Here is a 20,795-nt window from a genome sequence, read left to right on the forward strand (position 1 = left end):
GAGCCTACATTTATACCTAAAAGAAATGATACTCAACTTATCAGAAGCAGGAAAAGTTGGAGAAAGCATAATTAATTGATTAAATCCAAGAATTTCGAGAAACACAGGAAAAAACACTGAGTTGTTGAGCTACGCAAAAAGGAATACAGATGGCGCCGTGAGCGGCGCAATGCACGCTTACGAAACGGGAGAGGAGAGATACCTTGCGAGCGGCTCTCCTTTTCTTTCTCGTTTTCGTTTTCTTGCCAATTGACCCCTTCGAAGTGTTATCTCTGTTCGGGGTGCAGATTGCCATGTGGCGTGTCAAGAATACGTCCTCTGATATTTCGCGATATCCCTGGTTCTTTTATTAGGGATATTCGCTCCAGGCGTTAGAATTCTGGGTACCTTAAGGTAAATTCTCTGGGAATATCGCCGTAGTTGTAATATACCCAAGGAAGCTACCCTATAGGAACTTCCATCAGGACGACATGGCTTGAGCCCAAAAATATATATATATATATATATATATATATATATATATATATATATATATATATATATATATATATATATATATATATATATATATATATATATATACTGTATATATATATATACATATATTTAAATATATACTGTATATATATATATACATATATTTATATATATATATATATATATATATATATATATATATATATATATATATATATATATATATATATATATATATATAAATAAATATATATATATATATATATATATATATATATATATATATAAATGAATAAATATATATATATATATATATATATATATATATATATATACATATATATAAATAAAATAAATAAAAATTTTTTTATAAATACAAAACAATAATAACATGTGCAAATATAAAAAACAAAGAATTTTACTTAGCAGGTTTATTTGGAATGTACATCTTGAATGGACAGCACCCCCGGAAAGGGACAAGCTGTTCATCCACAGTCAGATGTGGTCCTGGGCTATAATTGCTTCGACAATTGGTCACCACATGATCGAAGAGTTTTGTAATGGGTGCGAGGCGATCCATTTTCACCCTCTCTGCTCTGGTGGCCGAATCATCGAAGCGAATTACCCACACCAACAGGGTGAAACGACAGTCGTTCATTGTACATCTGTACAAAGGATTTCCCTCTGTGAGGTTCCACATGTCCCAGGTCGGTGTATGGTTGTCCAACCGCACTGCCGTCATTATTAGGATACCAATAAACGCCTTCAGTTCCCTCAGGTCAATGTCCCTGAGGGCAACGTTGCCCTTATGATGGTAATGACTCCTCAATAGGGCAAGGCGTTCATTAGAATGCAAAACAACCTCGGCTAGCATGCGGTCGCTCAAAAAGAGCGAGAAAATGTCGGACACTTTGCTCGTTCCCAACGTGAGAGAAGTGGGACCCCCAGGCTCAATCCTTGGTGTGAACATATGGGGGAGGGTGGGATTTGAGTCTCTATGCCAAACAGTACCGTCGCGACCTTGAACCGATTCAGCATCTATCTGGGTGATTGCCGTCCCCCTGGCTGCCTGTAGATCCCCCCTTCTCCTCTTTCTGCTTCTCTCCTCCACTGGCGTGAGCTGAGGTACCATTACTGGGGGCTGACCACGTGAAGTAGATGGCACAGGAGTTGTTATTGTGCTGGCTGGGACAACATGAGAACCAGAAGCCTCCCCCACATCGTCGTCGGCTTCTCCATCTCCATTCCCTAAGCCGATAATTTCAGGATTTTGGGTCACCTCCTGTTCCTGCCTGACCTCCTGCTCCAACTCATCGATATTGACAAATTCATCGTCAGTGACGTCATCGATCTCCAATGCATCATCCACATCGCTATCAAACTGCTCTAAGAGCTGATTTATGGCATCCAAGCCCAATGATTCTCTCCTGCTCGCCATTTTGATAACTGCAAAGAATTAGAAAAAATTAGAAATACGCATTCGATGAAAAATGGATCCCCTACCAATATATCTAAGGCAAAAAACAATGTCATGCATGGGTAGCCAGATCATCTAGAAACACTTTCCAACACTATAAAAATATAAGTTTTGCGACACTATTTGCCAATTTCTTACGGTAACATGACTAAGCAAAAAAAAGCAAAACAAATAAAAAGGGGCACTCGATGAAAAATGGCAACGTTGTGATGGTGGGCATTTCAGGAAAAAAAAATTTCAGCCATGTTCTAGGCAAACCATCAAGGCACATTTTCCGACAAATAAACATCTAAATGAATCATTACTCTGTGATAGTTCCTTAGTACGTAGTAATTTTGAAAGAAATGGGAAAAAACGAAAAAGTGGCAATCGCAGGAAAATCGAACACATACCTATATATACGCCATATTTGGCTAAAAAAAAGATAAGCATGGGTAGCCAGATCATCTAGAAACACTTTCCAACGCTAAAAAAATAAAAGTTTTGCGACACTATTTGCCAATTCCTTACGGTAACATGACTAAGCAAAAAAATTCAAAACAAATAAAAAGGGGCACTTGCGGAAAAATGGCCAACATTCTAATATACGGCATCTCAGATAAAAAAAAAAATTCATGCACGTGGTAGCCCTACCATCAAGACACACTTTCCAACAAATAAACATGAAAAAAAATCAATACTATATAGCAATTCCTTACTACGTAGTAAATTTTTACAAATATTGAAAAAAACAGAAATTGGCAACCGCAGGAAAATACGCCACATACCAATATCTACGGCGTATCTGACAAAAACAAAGTCAAGCATGGGTAGCCAGATCATCTAGACACACTTTCCAACACTAAAAAAGTAAAAGTTTTGCGACACTATTTGGCAATTTCTTACGGAAAAATTACTTTGCCAAAAAATGCAAAAAACTGAAAAAGGGGCACTCGCGGTAAAATGGTCCTCCTGGTGATGAACGGCATTTCAACTAAAAAAAAAAAAAAATCATGCACGTGGTAGCCAAACCATCCACCAAGACTTTCCACAACTGATAACCTATACAAGTTGCACCATTCTACGACAATTTCATAATACGTAATAACTTTGATAATTATGCAACTTACCTTAGAAGGGTAAACTCGGTCGCGCTCGACCCCGACGCGTCTCAGAAATCTGGGAAGGAGTACAGCTACAGCGATGCACGTCTGGACACTACTAGAGTGTGTAGGTGAGTGACCGACTGCAGGTCGATCACCCACAAATTCAGTCACGGGGGTGAGTCGCGTGAGAAAAACATCTTTTGTTTTGACGCTCGGGGTCGCGGACGACCCACCGTACCGTTCCAGGGTTAAACCATCAGTCTCCAGGCTTTTATAACCGCCTCTTCCTAGTTCCAAAGAACTCAGGAGGTTGGAGACCAGTGCTGGACGTGAGCGCACTCAATGTGTTTATCCTGAAAACAAAGTTCTCTATGGAAACTTCCAAGTCTGTGCTGGCAGCAGTAAGGGAAGGCGACTGGATGGTCTCACTCAATCTCCAGGACGCATACTTCCATATCCCTATCCATCCGACCTTCCAACATTATCTAAGGTTTGTGTATGGGAAGGAAGTGTTCCAATTTCGAGCTCTGTGCTTCAGTCTCAGCACTGCTCCTCTTGTGTTCACGAAGCTCATGCCGAACGTGGCGAGCTTCCTGCACTCGACAGGTGTCAGAGCCTCCCTTTACCTAGACGACTGGCTACTCAGAGCGTCATCCCTTAATCGTTGTCTGAAGGACCCCAGATGGACTTTAACCCTAGCGAAGGACTTAGGTCTCCTAGTAAACAAGGAGAAGCCCCAACTGACCCCATCTCAAACTATTCTCTTTTTGGGGATGGAGATACGGAGTCTAGTTTTTCGGGCTTTTCCATCGCCCTTAAGACTCGAGCAAGCTCTCTTAAAGATTAGTCTTTATCGGAAGAAGTGCAGTTGCTCTGTAAGGATGTGAATGAGTCTGCTGGGAACACACTCGTCTCTGGAGCAGTTTGTCTCCCTAGGAAGACTCAATCTTCGCACTCTCCAGTTTCACCTCAACCACCATTGGGACAAGGAGAAGGGCTTAGAAGCAGTGTCCATTCCACTTCCAGAAACGATCATGACTTGCCTGAAATGGTGGGATGTCAATCTCAGACTTCAGGAAGGCCTCTCTCTTGCCCACAAGAACCCAGACCATGTGTTGTTCTCAAACGCTTTGGATGGCGGGTGGGGAGCAACACTAGACAGTTAAGGGTGCTCGGGCCTTTGGACCAAAGACCAGGTAAAGCTTCACATCAACAGAAGGAGCTTCTAGCAGTTCTTTTGGCCCTGCAAAGTTTCGAAAGACTGATTCAAAACAAGGTTGTGCAGGTGAACGCAGACAACACCACAGTGTTAGCTTACATCGCCAAGCAAGGCGGGACCCACTCGCAGTCCCTTTACTTAACTGCAAAGGATCTCCTAGTTTGGACGAAGGGAAGAAACATCACCTTACTTACAAGGTTTATTCAGGGAGAAAGAAACGTGATGGCAGACTGCCTAAGCAGAAGAGGCCAAGTCATTCCCACGGAATGGACTCTTCATCAGGAGGTGTGCGAGAAACTATGGCGGATATGGGGACGTCCGTCCATAGACCTGTTCGCAACCTCAATAACGAAGAGGCTTCCATCTTACTGCTCTCCAGTCCCAGATCCAGAGGCAGTCCACGTCGATGCGTTCTTACTGGACTGGTCTCACCTGGAGGTGTATGCGTTTCCCCCATTCAAGATCATTTACAAAGTCCTACAGAAGTTTGCCTTTCACGAAGGGACCAAGTTGACGTTGGTTGCTCCCCTCTAGCCATTAAGAGAATGGTTCACCGAGGTATGTCAGTGGATGGTGGACTTTCCAAGAAGCCTGCCAATGCGGTTGGATCTTCTCAAACAACCTCACATGAAAAGGTTCCATCAAAGCCTCCACACGCTTTGTCTAACTGCCTTCAGACTATCGAGAGACTCTTTAGAGCCCGAGGGTTTTCAAAGGAGGCAGCTAGAGCAATTGCCAGAGCAAGGAGATCCTCTACCATCAGGATCTACCAGTCTAAATGGGAGGTATTTCGTGATTGGTGCAAGGACACCTCCATTTCCTCGTCCTATACCTCTATAGCTCAAATCCCTGACTTCCTGCTACACCTTAGGAATGTACGTAACTTTTCTGCCTCTACCATTAAAGGTTACAGGAGCATGTTAGCTGCAGTGTTCAGACACAGGAACCTAGACCTCTCGAACAATAAAGACCTTCAAGACCTTCTCAAGTCTTTCGAGACTTCCAAGGAGCATCGGGTAATGACGCCAGCTTGGAACCTTGATGTTGTCCTTAAATTTCTGATGTCAGAAATTTGAACCTTTGCACTTATCCTCTTTTAAAGATCTTACACTGAAGACACTTTTCTTAGTGAGTCTTGCTACTGCAAAAAGAGTTAGTGAGGTTCATGCCTTCAGTAAGAACGTCGGCCTCTGTACTGGTAAGGCAGTATGCTCTTTGCAGCTTGGTTTCTTAGCCAAGAATGAGCGTCCTTCCCATCCATGGCCGAAATCTTTTGAGATCCCCAACCTATCTGATGTGGTTGGTAACGAGATAGAGAGAGTCCTTTGCCCTGTGAGAGCACTAAAATTTTACCTTGACAGAACCAAAAATTTACGAGGTGAATCCGAGTCTTTATGGTGTACGGTCAAAAAGCCCTCCTTACCGATGTCTAAGAATGCCTTATCGTATTTTATCAGGCTCTTAATTAGAGAGGCTCACGCTCACTGCGGTCAGACTGACCTTCGATTGTTGAAAGTAAAGACTCATGAAGTCAGAGCTGTGGCAACGTCAGTGGCTTTTAAGCAAAATCATTCCCTACGAAGCATTATGGACGCAACCTACTGGAGGAGTAAATCTGTGTTCGCTTCACATTATTTAAAGAATGTCCAGACTCTTTATGAGGACTGCTACACTTTGGGACCATTCGTAGCAGCGAGTGCAGTAGTGGGTGAAGGTTCAACCACTACACTCCCCTAATCCTAATACCTTTTTTCTTCTCTTGAAACTATTGTCGTTTTGGTTGTATGTGGAGACTTGGACAGTCTTCCGCAATCATTTGATTTTAGCGGGTGGTCAAACTTGTTTCTTGAGAGCGCCCAGATCAAGGGTATTGGTTAAGGTCCTGTCATAGGGGTGGTCACCCCAGATATGACAGCCCCTAGAAGTCTTTCAGCCCCCTGAGTGGATCGCTGGGCTTCATAAGGATAGCGGACTAATGAGGCAGAGAATCATAAAAGTCAGCTTCCTTATCAGGTACGAACCCTTAAGTTTGTTTTTATCAAAACTCTTGAGTTATATTCCTTTGATGTTAACTGCTGGTCTCTTTACCCTCCACCAAGGGTGTCAATCAGCTATACAGTATATATATATATATATATATATATATATATATATATATATATATATATATATATATATATCCACCGGCTAAGTTTAATGTTTAAAAATATTTTCATATTACAGTAAAATGAATTTTTGAACATACTTACCCGGTTGATATATATAATTAAACTCCCTCCCTTCCACCCCTCCAGAGACCCTATGGGCAGAGAAGACCTGAGGACTTGAGGAATGGTTTCAGTATCCTGGCGAGTGTTGGCGCTAGTTGTACACCTAGCAACCCAATCTTCGATCGCCTCGAGTTTTGAATTTTCTGTCTGACGTCAGAGACGTTAGCTATATACATATCCACCGGGTAAGTATGTTCAAAAATTTATTTTAATATGAAAATATCATTTTATCTTCATATATTACAGTGGAACCTCTACATACGATTGTCCTAACATACGAATTTTCCAACATACGAAGGAAAATTCGACCAAATTTCTGTCTCAACATACAAAGTGTTGCTCCAACATACGACGTAAACAATACGCTTACCCGTGGAATTTTCTCGAAAGTGTGCAGCGTCGTTTGTTGTTGACGCCGCTAGACGGCAGCACATCGGAGGGACGCCACCTTGATCAGTCCTCTCATCGTGTGCGCATCGTGTGGTTGTCCTCTATTCGCTCAGTTTTAACAGTTTTTTATCTTGCCTTTCACGTGTTGTTTTCTGTGTTCCGTAATCATGGGTCCTAAAAAGCTTAGTTTCGGTTCAGGAAGTAGGCCTAGTAGCAGTGGTGAGAAAAAGAGGAAGTCTATGCTTTCATTAGCATTAAAGCAGGAAATCATAGAAAATGGTCTAGTGATCATGATGAAAAGAAAGAAAGTGAAGCAAAGAAAAGGAAGACCGAATAGAGTGAAAGTGATGAAAATTAAAAATAAGAAAAGAAAAAATGTAAAAAAAAAAACATAAAATAATATAAAAAAAAGAAAAATAAGCTAAGTTAAGTTAAAGTTCACGTAGTAGTGTAAGTTAGTGTAAGTTATCGTACACGTTATCGTACAAAGTCACCGTCCTTACCTCCTCGCTGATCTTCCGTCTCCTCCTGCGTAGAAGTCCCTACACCTGCGCTGGCCTGTCGCTAAGGTAAAGTGTTACATTACAACCCGTTTTTTATTTATTTCATTATTATGTATTCTTTTTTTTGGGGTTTGTAATATGTATTTATTATACAGGCATTGTATTAATGTCACGTGTAATTATGTATAGCCATTTATTAAGGATTTATTATAGGTTTTTTGGCTGAGGAGTGAATTAAATCAATTACCATGTATTCTTATGGGAATATTTGCTCCAACTTACGATCGTTTCAACATACGAAGTAGTTTCTGGAACGAATTAAGATCGTATGTAAAGGTATCACTGTACTTTTATACATTTTGTTATTACCTTGTCACTCCCAGATTTCACATAAATACTTGCTCTGGACAAGTTTCCCATTCTGGTTCATTCATGTTTACTCTCTAGACTCCGTTGCTTTTCCGTTAACCAATCACGAACCCATACGTATGGAAACTTTGTACAGGGCGTTTAATATTTCCCAACCCCCACCTTCCAACAAACCCTTTTCCGTGGAACCCTTTGCCCAAGTCAGGTCTTTGTTAGTTCAAGTGTCGTCTTTTGCGGATTTTACGATCAAAGTACAGTGAACCCTCGTTTATCGCGGTAGATAGGTTCCAGACCCGGCCGCGATAGGTGAAATTCCGCGAAGTAGTGACATCATATTTACCTATTTATTTAACATGTATATTCGGACTTTTAAAACCTTCCCTTGTACGTAGTACTGTTAACAAACTACCCTTTAATGTACAGAACACTTAATGCATGTACTACAGCACCCTAAACTAAAACAGGCACAAATATTAAAGGCGATTTTATATCATGCGTTTCCTAAATACCTAAAAAGCACGATAAAAAATGGCAACCAATGTTTAGTTTACGTTCATATCTGATCATAATGAAGAAACAAACTCATTTAGTGTACACATATATGTATAGGTTAGTTTTTGCATCGATTATATTGATTATACAGTATGTTGATTTTTTATTACCAATGTTTTACTTTATTTTTCTTAGGACTTCCAAATGAAATGTTTTTCTTTATGACGCCGCCTGAAACGACGGCGTCATAAAGTACTGTACGCTCAGTAAACAACCACGCGCAGAACAAACAAGGCATTTAACGCGCATGATGATAGTGATAAATAATGATACAGTACAGTATTTACAGTAAAAGCATTTACAAAATATGTTACCTTACAAATATAATTTACCGTATCTATATAAAATCATACAGTACTGTACAGTACATATTGTACGTAGCAAAGCAGGAAAACAATTTACGAGAGAGAGAGAGAGAGAGAGAGAGAGAGAGTGAGAGAGAGAGAGAGAGAGATTGTTTTACGTACGTACTGTAAATGTAAATTTTAAACAAAAAAAATCAATTTACAAGAGAGAGAGAGAGAGAGAGAGAGAGAGAGAGAGAGAGAGAGATTGTTTTACGTACGTAAATGTAAATTTTAAACAAAAAAAAATTTGATAGGTTACAACATGTAGACTTTTAAAACCTTCCCTTTAACTTAATGCATACAGTACAGTACTAAACTATAAAACAGGCAAAAATACAGTTTTAGAATGTGAGAATATTAAAGTGAAAAATAAAGATTGTTACTGTACTCACCACGAAAGAAGTTCAAGAAAAACTTGAATGATGATGGCGATGAATTTGCTGCACAGTAGAAATGATGATGATGAAGCTGATGATGTGTTCTACTGTGCAGCCAGGTAGTATTTTACGTCTCTTCAGACGGAGGTGTCTTTTCCTGGGACACCTCTTCAACTTCTTCCTGGGAAACTTCTTCAATTTCTTCCGAAGGCGTACTAGCAGGAGGAACTGTCTCTTTTTTGCGAGGCTGGAAGAACATTGTGATCGGAAGTTGTTGCCGTTGCTTCTTTTTTCGATCTAAGAGCATCTTGTAGGGTGTCATGATGTCATCAACCTTGTTGCAGAATTACATCGACCGAACCATATCCTCGTCCCACTCTTGCAACATTTCTTTCAACTCCTTCGCATGGTTGCAGGCCTTGGCAAGCCGTTCTAATGTTAAGCCCGTTTCTTTGACATTTTCTTGGGTCTCTTCCTGGGTTTCACTCTCTTCTTCGCTTGCCGATTTCGTCAGGTCTTTGAGGTCTGCGTCAGTTAGGGGCTGGGAATGGCAGTCCAACAACTCGTCGACGTCTTCAGTCGTCATGTCGCCAAACCCGTCACCTCCAATTATGGCAGCCAACTGCACAGATTTGCGTATTGCAGAGTGTTGGATTTCAGCAGGTGTAAATCCCTCGTCGTCGTAAACAATCTGGGGCCACAACTTCTTCCAGCTCGCATTCACAGTTGCAGGTTTCATCTCTTGAAGTGCCTTCTGAATATTCTGCAGGCACGTGGCTATGGTGTACTGCCGCCAGTACGCCTTCAAGTTAAAATCTTCATCCTCATTATCTTGGGCAGCATCCACACTCGCAACGAGGTCCGCCAAGGTGTTCTTCGTGTAGAGGGCCTTGAACGCCCTGATAACCCCCTGGTCCATCGGTTGAATTAATGACGTGGTGTTGGGTGGCAGGAACTCAACCTGAATGCCCTCATGCGACAGGTCAGTTGCGTGTCCACCAGCGTTATCCGTAAGGAGAAGGATCTTGAATGGCAAGCCCTTCTCTAAGAGATATTTGCTGACTTGCGGGATAAAACACTGATGGAACCAGTTGGAGGTCAGCATCTTCGTAATCCATGCTTTTTGATTATGCATACAGTACACGGAAAGGAGATTCTTATTTTTATTTTTCAAAGCGCGAGGATTTTTCGACTTATAAATAAGCCCCGGCTTTAGCAAAAATCCAGCAGCATTGCCACACATCACGAGGGTAACGCGATCCTTGAATGCTTTAAAGCCAGAGGCTTTGGCTTCCTCTTTGAACAGGAAAGTTCGCGACGGCATTCTCTTCCAAAACAAGCCGGTCTCATCCATATCAAAGACTTGTTCCGGCTTGTATCCACCTTCGGCGATAATATTCTTGAATGTCTGGTTCGCGTAAGTTTCAGCAGCGGCAGTGTCAGCCGAAGCAGCCTCGCCATGCAGGGAAACGCTTTTCAGAGCGAAGCGTTTCTGAAACTTCGCGAACCATCCTTTGCTGGCGGAAAAACGTTGTTTCTGAGGCTGGGAATCAGTGGATGTCCCTGGTTGAGGATTATCTGCATCATCATCTTCTTCAGCATGGTTGCCGTCGTCGTCTTGAGGTTCCTTTGCAGCAAAATTCTCATACAAGCTTAAAGCCTTTGTTCGGATGGTGTTCGTATCCAAGGCTATGTTCTTCCGGCAGTCGGCAATCCACACAGCTAAAGCACCTTCCATGCGTACGATCGTTTTATTACGCGTTGTAACGACTCGCTTCGCTGATCTGCTAAAGGTGATTGCAGCCGTCTTTCTAATGTTCGCCTCGTCCTTCTTGATATAGCGAACAGTAGATTCGTTGATCCCAAAATGGCGCGCAGCGGACGCGTAACTTCTACCGTCTTTTAACATATCGAGAAGCGTAACCTTCTCAGCAATCGTCATCATCCTTCGGTGGCGTTTAGGCTCACTACCAGCCTTAGTAGAAGCAGAACGCTTGGGAGGCATTGTACAGTAGGATTTGACAAAAAGTTCAACTTAAAAAGGTCGCACACAGCACAGATTAAACTTCACAAACTTAAGAACGTCCACTCAGCGATATGCGGGAACAGAGAGTGGATGATCCGGGCCCGCGAGAACCTAGATGTTGGAAGCTGGAGATTATGGCAAAACACCAATCACAGGCTAGATAACAAAACTTGAGTTCTGATTCGTCATCTATCAGCGCTTGAACCAATCACAACCCGTCTTACAGTATATGATGCGTAGGTTACCAACTCATACAAGATACCCCGCGCATACCGTACGTACAGTATTAATAATAATAATAATAAATAATGATGATAATACCGTACAGTACTGTAATAATAACAATAATAATGATAATAATAATAACAATCATAATTTTATTAACAACAACAACAATAATAATAATAATAACAATAATAATAATAGCTTTACGTATGCTACAGTATTTTATTCTTTTGTAGGATGTGTGTGTCTCTCTCTCTCTCTCTCTCTCTCTCTCTCTCTCTCTCTCTCTCTCTCTCTCTCTCTCTCTCGTACGCTTATTCGAAATGTGATTTTTGCAACAAAGAATATTATTGAATGCAGTACTATGTACGTATACATACAAAAGATTCATGGAAAAGAAGCACATCCATTACATTTGTAGTACGTACAGTAGTAGCCATCAGCAGCCTTACACCATTCTAATATTGTATAACTGCATCTGATTTGCGTTTCATGTTCGATTTAATTTTATTACGTACTGTATACAGTACTGAATTATCGTATGATAATAATACAGTAATAATAATAATAATAATGATAATAATAATAATAACAATAATAATTTTATTAACAACAACAACAATAATAATAATAATAACAATAATAATACACGTAATAGCTTTACGTATGCTATTTTATTCTTTTGTAGGATGTCTCTCTCTCTCTCTCTCTCTCTCTCTCTCTCTCTCTCTCTCTCTCTCTCTCTCTCTCTCTCTCTCGTACGCTTATTCGAAATGTGATTTTTGCAACAAAGAATATTATTGGATGCAGTACTACGTACGTATACATACAAAAGAATCATGGAAAAGATGCACATCCATTACATTTGTAGTATAGTAGCCATCAGCAGCCTTACACCACTCTAATATGGTATGACTGCATCTGATTTGCGTTTCATGTTCGATTTAATTTTACTACGTACTGTATACAGTACTGTACTGTATTATCGTATGATCACATTCTCTTTTCGTGTTTTATTTCTTTCTGTGCTGAATTATATATCATATGTAATGCAATGAACAATCAGTAAGAGCAGATATTACTAATTACAGTATTAATGGAATTACAGGTAACAAAATATCGTATTTGGGGGTCTTCAGATTTCGCGGTATTTTCGAATTTTCCGGAAAATCCGCGATATGTATATATATATGGGTTATGGAAAAAACCCGCGAAGTGGTGAATCCGCGATGGTCGAACCGCGAAGTAGCGAGGGTTCACTGTATTCCCATAAATAATATTTATTTTTTCCTTCACTTTATCTTACTAATTGTTCGTCATTTCGGTTTTTTTTTCCTGTTATTGTATTTATTGAATTTTAGGTTTTAAACATAAGACTTACCCGGTAGTTATATATATAGCTTACGTCCCCGACGTCAACGGCAGAAAATTCGAAACTCGTGCCAATCACCGATTGGATAGCCAGGTGTACCACCCCTGCGCCCTAGCGAGGTACCTAGGAACCATTCCAGGAACCCTCATATATTCCCTGCCGTGGTAGCGGCAAGATGTTGGATTTTTCACTCGCTGTAACCTGTATATTACAGTTACTGTATTTTGGTGATGTACAATTTATTTTTAACCTTCGCTGGTTGGATTTTATTTTCTTTGCTTTTTCTTGTAAAGAATGAAAAGGAAGTTTAACTTTTAATATAAAAAGATTATATTAATTTTTAAGAAAATATTTGTCTTTTTAGTATTCGTTATTTAAATCATCGATACTATTTTCAAAGATTAAATAGAACTAGCGTATAGTTAATTTTCGCTGCGTAGTTCTCATGAAAATACGATGCAGTTCCAACAATTCTTGATATCGTTGTTTATTTTCTTTCGATGTTGGGATTCTAGTATTATTCGTATATTCACATATATGTTCCAATTGTAAAGTGTAGCAATACAGTATTTTGGAAACCCTTAAGATTTAAGGGTTGTTTACATATATATATATATATATATATATATATATATATATATATATATATATATATACGTTATTGCGATATCTGTTCATTTTAATAATAACAAATCACTATTTTTGGGAACCTTTAAAAATTAAGGGTTGTTTACATTTATATATATGTTATTCATATATCTGTTCATTTGAATCATATAACATGTAACTTTCCCGGTAGTTGTATATAACTACCGGGTGAGTATGTATAACATTTATCTTTACCGGTAGTTATATGTATCTACCGGGTAAGTGTGTTCAAACATTTATTTACAATGAAAATATCAGGGTAATATTTTATAGAAAATATTTTGTTACAATTTTATATAGCAAGAACTAGAAATGATTTTGCATTCTCATTCAAGCCCTTGGCAGCAGAGAAAGATCTATCACAACGGGCAGGACTAGTTTTGGTCTTTTGTGTAAGAGTTTAAAAGTGCAAGTTTCAGTGCTAAATTAGTGCAGTGAATTTATTCAGCACAGTGGACGTTTTTTCCTAGCCTTAGACCTCTTCCAAGCTCCCCAACCCCTGGGAGAAGGAATGTCGATCGGCCAAAGGAAACGAGAGGCGTTAGCTCACGAGCAGACGTCCTCTCGAGCGTTCCCGTTGACATTCCCAAGAATGCTTGCCCTTGCCATGGGAAAGCAAAGAGTGTTGGATGTTAAGCTACTAACATTGCTGTTATAGTCTTGCATTGCATCACATTTGCTGATAATAGCAATACACTGAACCCTCGTTTATCGGGGTAGATAGGTTCCAGTCGCGGCCGCGATAGGTGAAAATCCGCGAAGTAGTGACACCATATTTACCTATTTATTCAACATATATATTCAGACTTTTAAAACCTTCCCTTGTACGTAGTACTGTTAACAAACTACCCTTTAATGTACAGAACACTTAATGCATGTACTACAGTACCCTTAACTAAAACAGGCACAAATATTAAAGGTGATTTTATATCATGCATTTCCTAAACACGCTAAAAAGCACGATATAAAATGGCAACCAATGTTTTGTTTACATTTATCTCTGATCATAATGAAGAAACAAACTGGAGGTAGAGCTTTGCTTATTACCCAGACATATTTCCCATACTTTTCCCTTAGAACTACATCACATCTTCCTACTTTAGATATATATATATATATATATATATATATATATATATATATATATATATATATATATATGTGTGTGTGTGTGTGTGTATATATATATATATATATATATATATATATATATATATATATATATATATATATATATATATATATATATATATATATATATATATATATACTGTATATATTTATATGTATACACATATACATACCTACATATATACATAAATACATGCATATATATATATATATATATATATATATATATATATATATATATATATATATATATATTACTGTATATATATATGGGTTATGGAAAAAATCCGCGAAGTGGTGAATCCGCGATGGTCGAACCGCGAAGTAGCAAGGGTTCACTGTACTATAATGCTTACGAACCAACATAGACACGGTTTTTATTCCAGAGCGCCAGTCGGCCATGAGAACCCTCTGATGAACCGAACGCGCCGAGTGACGTAATGAAGATCATTTTACGCTCGGCGCTAAGTCTTTCAGGACGCTCGGCGCCATGTCTTTCAGGACGCTCGGCGCCACGTCTTTCAGGACGCTCGGCGCCACGTCTTTCAGAACGCTTGGCGCCACGTCTTTCAGGACGTTCGGCGCCACGTCTTTCAGGACGCTCGGCGCCACGTCTTTCAGGACAATCGGCGCCTCGTCTTTCAGAAAGCTTGGCGCCACGTCTTTCAGGACGTTCGGCGCCACGTCTTTCAGGTCGCTCGGCGCCACGTCTTTCAGGACGATCGGCGCCTAGTCTATCAGGATGCTCGGCACCTCGTCTTTCAGGACGTTCGGTGCCACGTCTTACAAGATCTTTGTCAGTAGAAGACATTGGTGATCACTTTTCTCCTGTTGAATTTGAGATTCTCAGAAGGAGAAGATCCTTATTCCTTTCGTCCTTCAGTTGATTTAGAAACTCATGAAAGTTTTTATGATTAGTTTCCAAATTATTTTATGCCTGTTGAATCACGTTCGCCATCCTCTGAATTTACACGTGGTCATAAATGAAGCTTTAAGGATGATAGGAGACTGTATATAGAGTCTCGGAAGGACCAAGGAGAGACCGCTTTCTTTTTTTCCTCTGAGTAACTGGGCCTCTAGATCTTGTATCTGGGGTACGAGATTATTTTTATTATTATCTCTAGCCAAGTTACAACCCTAGTTGGAAAAGTAAGATGCTTTAAGCCCAAGGGCTCCAATAGGTAAAAATAGCCCAGTGAGGAAAGGAAATAAGGAGTTAAATAAATTATGAGGATAATTTAACAATAAATCATTCTTAAAACAGTAACAACGTCATAACGTCTAAAACAGATATGTCATATAGGGTGGAGGTCTAGCCACGTTAAGGTCGAGGACCTTGTGGCAGCCCCATAGAGACTGTTACAGCCCTCTGGGTGGATTGCTGAGTCTCTCAAGGAATTCAGGTAAATGAGGCATATAAACCCATGAAGCCAGCTTCCTTATCAGGTATTTCGGGATAGCAAGGGTGGAGGTCTAACCACGTTAAGGTCGAGGACCTTGTGGCAGCCCCACAGAGATTTTTACAGCCCCCTGGGTGGATCACTGAGTCTCTTAAGGATTCCAGACAATGGGGCAGGATAACTTTGAGGTCCGTGCTATTCCTAAAGGATGGATGCGAAATCTTTTTCCTAGTGAAACCTCCTTTGTTAGTATCTCTGATAAGACCTCTCTGCAAAACAATCTTTGCAACATCAAATGTCTCTCTTTTGGGAGAGGGAGGCTTTTATCCAGTCCTGGATGTAACTGCTCTCAATGCCTTCGTTCAGAAGTCAAAGTTCTCCATGGAGACATTGAAATCATGAACTATTTAAAGTCTCATGTCAGCCTGGTCACAAGGCAAAGCAGAGTATGACTGTTTTCGCCTTCAGGCAGTAGAGCCAGACTACATAACTTCTGGCAATCTTGGGAGAAGAGGGGAGCAGACCTTTGGTCAGTACATCTTCTGAAGGAGGACTACAATTTCTTTTCATAGGGAAACCTCCTTTAGTTTTAGCTCCAATAGATCTCTCTCCCAGATCTAGAGAGGAGTTTAAGAGGCAGGCTTTGCAATTAAACTTTTGCTAATGTAGCAGAATACTGCACTCAAGAGACATCAGATCCTCCCTGTATCTGGATGATTGACTTACCAGAGCTCTTTCTTACGATCTTCATGAAGGATTTTCAGATAACTTTGAACCTTTCAGAAGAATTGCGTATTCCTGTCATCAAGACGAGTCTTTTCTGACACCAGGACACTTAGCACCACGTCTTATAGGACGTTCAGCGTCTTGCTCTGTTAACCTCTCGGCGCCACGTCTTACAGGAAGCTTGGCGCCACACCTTCCAGGATGTTCGGCGCCACGTCTCACAGGATGCTCGGCTTCACGTCTTACAGGAAGCTCGGCTCCACGTCTTACAGGATGCTCGGAGCCTCGTCTTACAGGAAGCTCGGCGCCACGTCTTACAGGACGCTCGGCACCTCGTCTTTCAGGACGCTCGGCACCACGTCTTTCAGGACGCTCGGCACCACGTCTTTCAGGACGCTCGGCAACACGTCTTTCAGGACGCTCGGCACCACGTCTTTCAGGACGCTCGGCGCCACGTTTTACAGGAAGCTCGGCGCCACGTCTTACAGGACGCTCGGCGCCCTGTCTTTCAGGACACTCGACGTCGGAGATCTAGAAGGAGGCATGACATTAAACATGAGAACCTCGGACTTCGTGGTGACACTAGTCGAATCGAATGTCGAGATCAAGGACATCTTAGTTCCGATCTCTTTGATCACAAAAGTTTTTTGTCGAGCGTCTAGCCTTAGTACAACGCGGCGACATAGGCGGTGATCTGGGTTTCCTTGACGCCAGGAGTCAGGACCTTAATAGATGTATCCTGATAAACACAACGTCACTAGTTCCGTTAGATCTTCTGACACCATCACAGAAAATACTTTATTTAAGGATGGTGATTCAGAGTCAAGTTTATTCTCTCCATTTCAACCTCAATCATTTTGGGATAAGGAGAAGGTCTTGAGTCGATATGCATCTCTTTTAGGATGCCATAAGAAGTTACCTTCAGTGGTGGTTCAATCCAGTCAAACTTACAGAAGGTCACTCCTTTTGAACAGAGGATCTTAGACCTTGTGTTGTGTCTCGTCACCTCGGATTCGGGGTGGGACCAACACTAGACAGTTGGAAGCTTCGGGACTTTGGACAGAGGATCAGAGGAGCTTCCTCTTCACCCAAAAGAACTGTTGGCAGTCCAGTTGGCTCTCAAAAAGCTTTGAAGGATCAGTTTGGAACAAAGTGGTGCAGGTCTATGCCAATCACACCACAGATTTGGCTTTCATTGCCAAGCAAGACGGAACCCACTCGAGGTTCCTTTACAGGACTGAGAGGAGTCTTCTCATCTGGGCTTAGGAGAATGTTTTCCTTCTAACAAGGTTCTTTAAAAAGAGAAGAACTTATGGCAGAACAGTCTCAGCTGGAGAATGGACACTCCATCGAGAAATCTGCAAGAATCTGTGGCGACTTTGGTGTCGTTCTTGTATAGTCCTATTCGTGATTTAACAGACAAAGAGACTAGAAACTTACTGCTCTCCAGTGCCAGATCTCGAAGCAGTCCACATAGACGCTTTCCTGTTAGTCTGGTCCAATCTGGATGTGTACGTTTTCCTCGTTCTATTTCCTTTACAAGGTGACACAAAACTTTTTGTCGCACAAAGGGACCAGGTGACCTTAGTGGCCGCCTTTTGGCCCTCAAGAGGATGGTTCACAGAGATACTGGAATGGATGGTGGACTCTCCTAGAAGTCTTCCATTAAGAGTAGTTTTACTCAAACAACCTCTCGTGGAAAGTTACCTTTCTAGTCTCCAAGCTCTTCTTCTAGCTACCTTCAACCTTTTGAAACCTCACAGGAATAGAGGTTTTCGAAAGAGGCAGCTAAGTGTTTTACAAGAGCAATAAGAACTTCTACCATCAGGATTTATCAATCCAAATGGGAGGCTTTAGAGAATGGTGCAGAGTCAACTCTGTTTTCTCTTCCAGTATCTCTACAACTCAGATTGCTGACTTCCTGTTTTACCTTAGAAGGAAGCTCATTTGTTCATCCTCTTCCATTAAGGGATACAGGTGTGTGTTAGCGACTGTTGTCAGACACAGTATCTTGGACCTTTCGATTGATGAAGTCCTACAGGAATTTCTCAACTTGTTTGTAACATCAAACAACCAGGATTCACCAGCTTGGATCCTGGACTCAATCCTGAAGTTCCTTATGAGCGACAAACTTGAGCACTTGCTTTCATCTTCATTTTAAGGACCTCTCAATGAAAACTGTTTTTCTTGTTAGTCTTGTGACATCTAAAAGAATCAGTTAATAAATACGTTTTAGTAAAACGTTGGCTTTCGAGATAACGAAGCTATCTGCTCATTGCAGTTAGGCTTTCTCGCCAGGAAAGACCACCTTTCTCAACCTTGACCTAAGGCTTTTGAGTTTCCGAATTTTTTGGATATGGTTGGCGAGGAGTTGGAGAGAGTCCTGTGTCCAGTAAGAACCCTGAAGTTCTACCCAGGCAGTATGAAAGGGTTGCGAGGCAAGTCGAAAGCTCTTTGGTGCTCGATTAAGAAGCCCTCGTTTTTCAGATGTCAAGAATGGCCTTTCATTCTTCATCAGACTCTTATAAGAGAGGCTCATACACATTACAGTGAGACTGGCCTGAAGTTTCTAAGGTCAAGACGCATGAGGTTAGTACTATAACAACTTGAATGACCTTCAAGCAGAATAGATTGTTGTGGAGCATTATGGACACAACCTTTTGGGGGAATAAATCTGTGTTCACTTCACACTATTTTAATCGTGTGCAGACTCTTTATGAGGACTGCTACATTATGGGACCATTCGTGATAGCGAGTGCAGTAGTGGGTGAAGGATCCACCACTACGTTCCCATAATCCCAATAACCTTTTCTTCTCTTGGAACTTTTATTTGTTTTTATGGTTGTGTGTGGAGACTGTGTCAGTCTTCCAAAATCATTGATTTTAGTCAGGTGGTCAATTTTGTTCCTTGAAGAGCGCCCGTAACTGGTTATTGGAGGAGGTTCTGTCATAATGAGGTATATACACCGGTTTGACAGTCCCTAGGGATCTTCAGCCCCCTGGGAGGATCGCTGTATCTCATAAGGCTAGCAGACATAATGAGACAGAGAATCATTGAAGTCAGCTTCCTTATCAGGTACGAACCCTTAAGTTTGTTTTAATAACTCGAGAAAAATTCCAGATATACTAGCTGTCTCTAACCCTCCGCCAAAGGTGTTAATCAGCTATATATATAACTACCGGGTAAGTCTTATGTTTAAAAATGGTATTTTCATTATAAAATAAATTTTTGAACATACTTACCCGGTAGTTATATAAAATTAAAGTCCCACCCTCCTTCCCTCTAAGAGACTAGAGGCATGGAATATATGAGGGTTCCTGGAATGGTTCCTAGGTCTAGCTACCTCGCTAGGGCGCAGGGGTGGTACACCTGGCTATCCAATCGGTGATTGGCGTGAGTTTCGAATTTTCTGCCGTTGACGTCGGGGACGTAAGCTATATATATACCTACCGGGTAAGTATGTTCAAAAATTTATTTTATAATGAAAATACCATTTTTGTTATTTTTATTTATTCCGTCACTGGAACACAAACCTACGCTATTTATTTAAGGGTATTGCTTTTGGTGTTATTGTAGTGTATTAGAGGGCATTGTAACCTAGGAAAAAACTACTTTTTCTTATAGGAAAAATTATGCTCTCTTCGAAAAAGACACTCGTTCCTGTCGCAAATGAATAGTTTCAGAAATATATATATATATATATATCTATATCCTTCGAAAATGGGGGACCCCCAGTGAGAACTCTGGGTTTTGGGTGGGGAAAACATACTGGGGAAACGATATATAATCGTAAAACAAGCCATTGTTCTGTAACTGAAATACAAACCACGCTATTTACATAGGGTTTACTTTCGGCGTAGCTGAAAATGACGAGCCAATAGATTTTTAACGAGGGTTAACTACCCTGCGCTAGTTAGCAAGGGGGTAGGGGAAGGGGTAGCTTGCTACCCCTCCCCCCCTCACACCGGTGAATTGTCTCACTTCACTTTTGGCCCGGACGATGAGCAGACGTGTCTGTCTTTCGTCCTCGCTTTTGACAGCCTTAATCTGTTTTTTCCTTTTCTCAGACTTTGTGTGTTTGGAAGTTGGCCTCTACCTTCATCACAATTATGTGCAAATGCCCTGGACTCTCCACCCGCCCCTGTGGTACCTTCATGTTGGCGGTCGAGACGGATCCTCACACCCTTTGCCCGCAGTGTC

This window comes from Palaemon carinicauda, chromosome 43, assembly GCF_036898095.1.
Source record: "Palaemon carinicauda isolate YSFRI2023 chromosome 43, ASM3689809v2, whole genome shotgun sequence".
NCBI lineage: Eukaryota > Metazoa > Arthropoda > Malacostraca > Decapoda > Palaemonidae > Palaemon > Palaemon carinicauda.